This window comes from Schistocerca gregaria, unplaced genomic scaffold (genome assembly GCF_023897955.1).
Source record: "Schistocerca gregaria isolate iqSchGreg1 unplaced genomic scaffold, iqSchGreg1.2 ptg000043l, whole genome shotgun sequence".
Taxonomy (NCBI): domain Eukaryota; kingdom Metazoa; phylum Arthropoda; class Insecta; order Orthoptera; family Acrididae; genus Schistocerca; species Schistocerca gregaria.
In genome coordinates this window covers 7,718,448-7,727,492 of record NW_026061702.1, presented here as the reverse complement: position 1 = coordinate 7,727,492, position 9,045 = coordinate 7,718,448, and positions in this window count along the sequence as shown.

The following is a 9,045-nucleotide window of genomic DNA, read 5'->3' as shown; positions in this document are numbered from 1 at the left end:
CTAGATCTCCCTTCATGCAATATCTTAAGGTCGACGCTTATGTCAAAGGAACCAAAGCCTTCTTAAAAGTCAATAATCGATAACTGAAACTTGATTTGTACTGCTTCGTACTGGATATCATATCATCATAGAAGCTTCTTCTGTGTTCTGTTATGGTGCTTTTAGTGTCTCCGCATACCGCAGCACGCGACATAGCTTTGCACACGATAAACGTAATCATTTCAGAGAGAATAGCGGGCAATATGACGATCTGGCATTAATTCGATTCGATAGCAAATGACGAAAACGGGCGGATTTCTCAGGTTTTCACCACACATGAACACATTTCACATTCTCCCGTGCAACGCGGCTGCTAGACCTCCCTTCATACAAAATCGTACGGTCCTAGCTCATGTACAAGGCAACAAACCCGTCTAAAAAGTCAATAATTGATAACTAAAACTACAATAGTACTGCTTCGTACTGGCTATCACATCAACTTAGAAGCTTCTTCTGTGATCCATTATGGTCCTTTTAGTGTCTCCGCATAACGCAGCACCAAACGTAGCTTTGCACACGATAAATGTAACCGTTTCAGAGAGAAGAGCGGCCAATATGACCATCTGGCAAAAGTCGATTCGATAGCAAATGACGAAAACTGGAGGATTTCTCAGGTTTTCACTACATATGAACATTTTTCACATTCCAACGTGCAACGCGGCTGCTATAACTCCCTCATGCAAATCGTAAAGTCCCAGCTCATCTCCATCTAAAAAGTCAATAATCGATAACTAAAACTTGAATTGTACTGCTTCTTACTGGCTATCACATCAACTTAGAAGCATCTTCTGTGTTCCATTATGGTGCTTTTAGTGTCTATGCATACCACAGCACGCGATATATCTTTGCACACTATAAATGTAACCGTTTCAGAGAGAATACCGGCCAATATGACGATCTAGCATTAAGTCGATTCGATAGGAAATGACGAAAACAAGCGGATTTCTCAGGTTTTCAATGCATATGAACAGTTTTCACATTCTCCCGTGCAACGCGGCTGCTAGACCCCCCTTCATTCAAGGTCGTAAGGTCCTAGCTAATGTCCAATTCACCAATATAGTCTAAAAATTCAATAACCGATAACTAAAACTTGAATTGTACTGCTTCGTACAGGCTATCACATCAGGACAGGTCGTAGCTCATGTCAAAGGAACCAAAGCCGTCTAAAAAGTCAATAATCGATAGCAAAATCATAAATTGTACTGCTTCGTACTGGCTATCACATCAATTTAGAAGCTTCTTCTGTGTTCTGTTATGGTGCTTTTAGTGTCTCCACATACCGCAACACGCGACATAGCTTTGCACACGATACATGTAACCATTTAAGAGTGAAGAGCGGGCAATATGACGATCTGGCACTAAGTCGATTCGATAGCAAATGTCGAAAACGGGCGGATTTCTCAGGTTTCCACTATATATGAACACTTTTCACATTCCCCCGTGCAATGCAGCTCCTAGACATCCTTTCATGCAATATCGTAAGGTCGTAGCTCCTGTCAAAGCAACCAATGCCGTCTAAAAAGTCAATAATCGATAACTAAAACTTGAATTGTACTGCTTCGTAGTGGCTATCACTTCATCATAGAAGCTTCTTCTGTGTTCTGTTATGGTGCTTTTAGTGTCTCCGCATACCGCAGCAAGCGACATAGCTTTGCACACGATAAATGTAACCGTTTCAGAGAGAAGGGCGGCAAATTTGACGATATGGCATTCAATCGATTCGATAGCAAATGACGAAAACGGGCGGATTTCTCAGGTGTTTAATATATATGAGCACTTTTCACATTCTGTCGTGCAACGTGGCTGCGAGACCTCCCTTCATGCAAAATCTTAAGGTCCTAGCTCATGTCAAAGACACAAAGGCCGTCTAAAAAAGGCAATAATCGATAACTAAAACTTGAATTGTACTGCTTCGTACTGGCTATCACATCAACTCAGATGCTTCTTTTGTATTATATTATGGTGCTTTTACTGTTTCCACATACCGCAGCACGCGACATAGCTTTGCACACGATAAATGTAACCATTTCAGAGAGAAGAGCGGCCAATAAGACGATCTGGCATTAGGTCGATTCGATAGAAATAAAGAAAACGGGCGGATTTCTGAGCTTTTCACTACATACGAAACTATTCACATCACCCCGTGCAACGTGGCTGCTAGAATTCCCTTCATGCAAAATCTTCAGGTCCTAGCTCATGTCCAATGCACCATAGCCGTCTAAAAAGTCAATAATCGATAACTAAAACTTGAATTGTACTGCTACGTGCTGGCTTTCACATCAACATAGAAGCTTCTTCTGTGTTCTATTATGGTGCTTTTAGTGTCTCAACATACCACAGCAAGCGACATAGCTTTGCACACGATAAATGTAACCGTTTCAGAGAGAAAAGTGGCCAATTTGACGATCTGGCATTAAGTCGATTCAATAGCAAATGACGAAAGCAGGCGGATTTCTCCGGTTTTCACTACATATGAACACTTGTCACATTCCCCCATGCAACGCGGCGGCTAGACCTCCCTCCCTGCAAAATCTTAAGGTCCTAGATCATGCCCACGGCACCAAAGCCGTCTAAAAAGTCAATAATCGATAACTAAAACTTGAATTGCACAGCTTCGTACTGGCTATCACATTAACTTAGGTGCTTCTTTTGTATTATATTATGGTGCTTTTCGTGTCTCCACATACCGCAGCACGCGACATAGCATTGCACACGATAAATGCAACCATTTCAGAGAGAAGAGCCGTCAATATGACGATCTCGCATTAAGTCGATTCGATAGCAAATGACGAAAACGGGCCGATTTCTCAGGTTTTCACTACATATGAACACTTTAACATTCCCCTGTGCAACGCAGCTGCTATACCTACCTTCTTACAAATTCTTAAGGTACTAGCTCATGTCCAAGGCACCAAAGCCGTCTAAAAAGTCAATAATCGATAACTAAAACTTGAAATGTACGGCTTCGTACTGGCTATCACATCAACTTAGATGCTTCTCCTATGTTCCATTATGGTCCTTTTAGTGTCTAGGCATTCCGCAGTAGGCGAGATAGCTTTGCACACGATAAATGTAACCGTTCAAGAGAGAAGAGCGGCAAAAGTGAAGATCTGGCATTAGGTCGATTCGATAGCAAATAACGAAAACGGGCGGATTTCTCTGCTTTTCACTACATACGAAACTTTTCACATCACCCCGTGCAACGTGGCTGCTAGAATTCCCTTCATGCCAAATCTTAAGGTCTTATATCATGTTCGATTCACCAAAGCCGTCTAAAAACTCAATAATCGATAACCAAAACTTGATTTGTACTGCTACGTGCTGGCTTTCACATCAACTTAGAAGCTTCTTCTGTGTTCTATCACATCAACTTAGAAATTTCCTCTGTGTTCTGTTATGGTGCTTTTAGTGTCTCCTCATACCGCAGCACGCGACATAGCTTTGCACACGATAAATGTAACCGTTTCAGAGAGAACAGCGGCCAAGATGACGATCTGGTATTAAGTCGAATCGATAGCAAATAACGATAAAGGGCGGATTTCACAAGTTTTCACTACATATCAACACTTTTCACATTCTCCCATGTAACGCGGCTGCTAGACCTCCCTTCCTGCAAAATGTTAAAGTCTTAGCTCATGTCCAAGGCACCAAAGCCGTCTATAAAGACAATAATCGATAACTAAAACTTGAATTGTACTGTCTGGTACTGGCAGTCACATCATTTTAGGAGCTTCTTCTGTGTTCTATTATTGTGCTTTTAGTGTCTAGGCATTCCGCAGCTCGCGACATAGGTTTGCACACGATAAATGTGACCATTTCAGAGAGAAGAGCGGCCAATTTGACAATATGGCATAAAGTTGATTCGATAGCAAATGACGAAAACGGGCGGAATTCTCAGGTTTTTACAACATATGAACACTTTTCACATTCTGTCGTGCAACGTGGCTGCTAGACCTCCCTTCATGCAAAATCTTAAGGTCCTAGCTCATGTCCAATGCACCAAAGCCGTATAAAAAGTCAATAATCGATAACTAAAACTTGAATTACACTGCTTCGTACTGGGTATCACATCAACATAGAAGCTTATTGTGTGTTCTATTAAGCTGTTTTTAGTGTCTCCGCATACCGCAGGACGCGATATGGCTTTGCACACGACAAATGTAACAGTTTCAGAGAGAAGAGCGGCCAATATGACGATCTGGCATTAAGTCGATTCGATAGCAAATGACGAAAACGGGCGGATTTCTCAGGTTTTCAATACATATGAACACTTTTCACATTCCCCCGTGCAACGCGGCTGCGAGACCTCCATTCCTGCAAAATCTTAAAGTCCTAGCTCATGTCCACGGCACCAAAGCCGTCTGACAAGTCAATAATCGGTAAGTAAAACTTGAATTGTACTGCTTCGTACTGGCTATCACATCAACTTAGTAGTTTCTTGTGTGTTCTATTATGCAGTTTTTAGTGCCTCCGCATACCGCAGCACGCGACATAGCTTTGCACATGACAAATGTAACCGTTTCAGAGAGAAGAGCGGCCAATTTGACGATCTGGCATTAAGTCGATTCATTAGCATATGACGAAAACGGGTGGATTTCTCCGGTTTTCACTACATATGAACACTTTTCACATTCCCCCATGCAACGTGGCAGCTATACTTCCCTCCCTGCAAAATCTCAAGCTCCGAGCTCATGTCCATTCACCAAAGCCGTCTAAAAAGGATATAATCGATAACTAAAACTTAAATTGTACTGCTTCGTACTTTCTATCACATCAACTTAGATGCTTCTTTTGTATTATATTATGGTGCTTTTCGTGTCTCCACATACCGCAGCACGCGACATAGCATTGCACACGATAAATGTAACCATTTCAGAGAGAAGAACCGTCAATATGACGATCTGGCATTAAGTCGATTCGATAGCAAATGACGAAAACGGGTAGATTTCTCAGGTTTTCACTACATATGAACCCCTTTTCACATTCCCCTGTGCAACGCGGCTGCTATACCTATCTTGATGGAAAATCTTAAGGTACTAGCTCATGTCCAAGGCGCCAAAGCCGTCTAAAAAGTCAATAATCGATAACTAAAACTTGAAATATACGGCTTCGTACTGGCTATCAAATCTTCTTAGATGCTTCTCCTATGTTCTATTATGGTGCTTTTAGTGTCTAGGCATTCCGCAGCAGTCGAGATAGCTTTGCACCCGATAAATGTAACCGTTTAAGAGAGAAGAGCGGCCAATTTGAAGATCTGGCATTAGGTCGATTCGACAGCAAATAACGAAAACGGGCGGATTTCTCAGGTTTTTACTACATATGAACACTATTCACATTCTCCCGTGCAATTCGGCTCTAGTCCTCCTTTCATGCGGAAAGAAGGGTAAAAAGTCAATAATCGATAACTAAAGCTTGAATTGTACTACTTCTAACTGGCTATTATATCAACTTAGAAGCTTAGAAGTAAGAAGTAGTACAATTCAAGTTTTAGGTATCGATTATTGACTTTTTAGCTGGCTTTGGTGGCTTGGACATGAGCTAGGACCTTAATATTCCGCATGAAAGGAGGACTAGAGCCGAATTGCACGGGAGAATGTGAATAGTGTTCATATGTAGTAAAAACCTGAGAAATCCGCCCGTTTTCGTCATTTGTTATCGAATCGACTTAAAGCCAGATCGTCACATTGGCCGCTCTTCTCTCTGAAACGGTTGTACTTATCGTCTGCAAAGCTATGTCGCGTGCTGTGGTATGCGAGACATTAAATGCACAATAGTAGAACACAGATGAAGCTTCTAAATTGATGTAATAGCCAGTAAGAAGTAGTACAATTCAAGTTTTAGTTATGGATTATTGACTTTTTAACCTTCTTTCGTGCCCTGGACATGGGCTAGGAACTTAGGATTTTGCATGAAAGGAGGACTAGCAGCCGAGTTGCACGGGAGAATGTGAATAGTGTTTATATGTAGTAAAAACCTGAGAAATCCGACCGTTTTCGTCATTTGTTATCGAATCGACTTAAAGCCGTATCGTCACATTGGCCGCTCTTGTCTCTGAAACGGTTGTACTAATCGTCTGCAAAGCTATGTCGCGTGCTGCGGTATGCGGAGACACTAAAATCGCCATAGTAGAACACAGATGAAGCTTCTAAGTTGATGTAATAGCCAGTAAGAAGTAGTACAATTCAAGTTTTAGGCATCGATTATTGATTTTTAGCTGGCTTTGATGCCTTGGACATGACCTAGAACCTTAACGTTTTGCATGAAAGGAGTACTAGCAGCCGAGTTGCACGGCAGAATGTGAAGAGTGTTCATATGTAGTAAAAACCTGAGAAATCCGTCCGTGTTCGTCATTTGTTATGGAATCGACTTAAAGCCAGATCTTCACATTGGCCGCTCTTCTCTCTGAAACTGTTGTACTTATCGTCTGCAAAGCTATGTCGCGTGCTGCGGTATGCGGAGACACTAAAAGCACCATAGTAGAACACAGATGAAGCTTCTAAATTGATGTAATAGCCAGTAAGAAGTAGTACAATTCAGGTTTTAGTTATGGATTATTGACTTTTTACCATTCTTTTGTGCCTTGGACATGAGCAAGTAACTTAAGATTTTGCATGAAAGGAGGACTACCCGCGTTCCATGGGAGAATGTGAAAAGGGTTCATATGTAGTAAAAATCTGAGAAATCCATCCGTCTTCGTCATTTGTTATCGAATCGACTTAAAGCCAGATCTTCACATTGGCCGCTCTTCTCTCTGAAACGGTTGTACTTAACGTCTGCAAAGCTATGTCGCGTGCTGCGGTATGCGGAGAATCTAAAAGCACTATAGTAGAACACAGATGAAGCTTCTAAGTTGATGTAAAAGCCAGAAAGAAGTAGTACAATTCAAGTTTTAGTTATCGATTATTGACTTTTTAGCTGGCTTTGATGCCTTGGACATGAGCTAGGACCTTAACGATTTGCATGAAAGGAAGGCTAGCAGCCGAGTTGCACGGGAGAATGTGAAAAGCGTTCATATGTAGTAAAAACTAGAGAAATCCGTCCGTTTTCGTCATTTGTTATCGAATCGACTTAAAGCCAGATCGTCACATTGGCCGCTCTTCTCTCTGAAACGGTTGTACTTATCGTCTCCAAAGCTATGTCGCGTGCGGCGGTATGCGGAGCCACTAAAAGCACCATAGTAGAACACAGATGAAGCTTCTAAGAAGGTGTAATAGACAGTAAGAAGTAGTACAATTCAAGTTTTAGGTATCGATTATTGACTATTTACCCTTCTTTGGTGCCTTGGACATGAGCTAGGAACTTAAGATTTTGCACGAAAGGAGGACTAACAGCCGCGTTGCCTTGGACATGAGCTATGACCTTACGATTTTGCATGAGTGGTTGTCTAGAATACGCGTTGCACGGGGGAATGTGAAAAGTGTTCATACGTAGTGAAAACCTCAGAAATGCGCCCGTTTTCGTCATTTGCTATCGAATCGACTTAATGCCAGTTCGTCATATTGGCCGCTCTTCTCTCTGAAACGGTTACATTTATCGTGTGGAAGGCTATATAGCGTGCTGCGGTATGCGGAGACACTAAAAGCACTATAATAGAACACAGAAGAAGCTTCTAATTTGATGTGATAATGAGTACGAAGCAGTACAATTCAAATTTTAGTTATCGATTATTGACATTTTCGAAGGCTTTGGTGCCTTGGATATGAGCTAGGACCTTAAGATTTTGCATGTAGGGAGGTCTAGCAGCCGCGTTGCACGGGGGAATGTGAAACGTGTTCATTTGTAGTGGAAACCTGAGAAATTCGCACGTTTTCGTCATTTGCTATCGAATCGACTTAATGCCAGATCGTCACATTGGCGACACTTCTCTCTTTAACGGTTATATTTATCGTCTGCAAAGCTATGTCGTGTGCTGCGGTACGAGGAGACAGTAAAAGCACCATAGTAAAACACAGATGAAGCTTCTAAGTTGATATAATAGCCAGTTAGAAGTAGTACAATTCAAGCTTTCGTTATCGATTATTGACTTTTTACCCTTCTTTGGTGCCTTGGACATGAGCTAGGACCTTAACATTGTGCATGAAAGGAAGACCAGCAGCCGAGTTGCACGGGAGAATGTGAAAAGTGTTCATATGTAGTAAAAACGTGAGTAATCCGCCCGTTTTCGTCATTTGTTATCGAATCGACATAGAGCCAGATCGTCACATTAGCCGCTCTTCTCTCTGAAACGGTTGTACTTATCGTCTGCAAAGCTATATCGCGTGCTGCGGTATGAGGGGACACTAAAAGCACCATAGTAGAACACAGATGAAGCTTCTAAATTGATGTAATAGAAAGTAAGATGTAGTACAATTCAAGTTTTAGGTATCGATTATTGACTATTTACCCTTCTTTGGTGCCTTGGACATGAGCTAGGAACTTAAGATTTTGCATGAAAGAAGGACTAGCAGCCGCGTTGCACGGGAGAATGTGAAAAGTGTTCATATGTAGTAGACACCTGAGAAATCCGTCCGTTTTCGTCATTTGTTATCGAATCGACTTAAAGCCGTATCGTCACATTGGCCGCTCTTGTCTCTGAAACGGTTGTACTAATCGTCTGCAAAGCTATGTCGCGTGCTGCGGTATGCGGAGACACTAAAATCGCCATAGTAGAACACAGATGAAGCTTCTAAGTTGATGTAATAGCCAGTAAGAAGTAGTACAATTCAAGTTTTAGGCATCGATTATTGATTTTTAGCTGGCTTTGATGCCTTGGACATGACCTAGAACCTTAACGTTTTGCATGAAAGGAGTACTAGCAGCCGAGTTGCACGGCAGAATGTGAAGAGTGTTCATATGTAGTAAAAACCTGAGAAATCCGTCCGTGTTCGTCATTTGTTATGGAATCGACTTAAAGCCAGATCTTCACATTGGCCGCTCTTCTCTCTGAAACTGTTGTACTTATCGTCTGCAAAGCTATGTCGCGTGCTGCGGTATGCGGAGACACTAAAAGCACCATAGTAGAACACA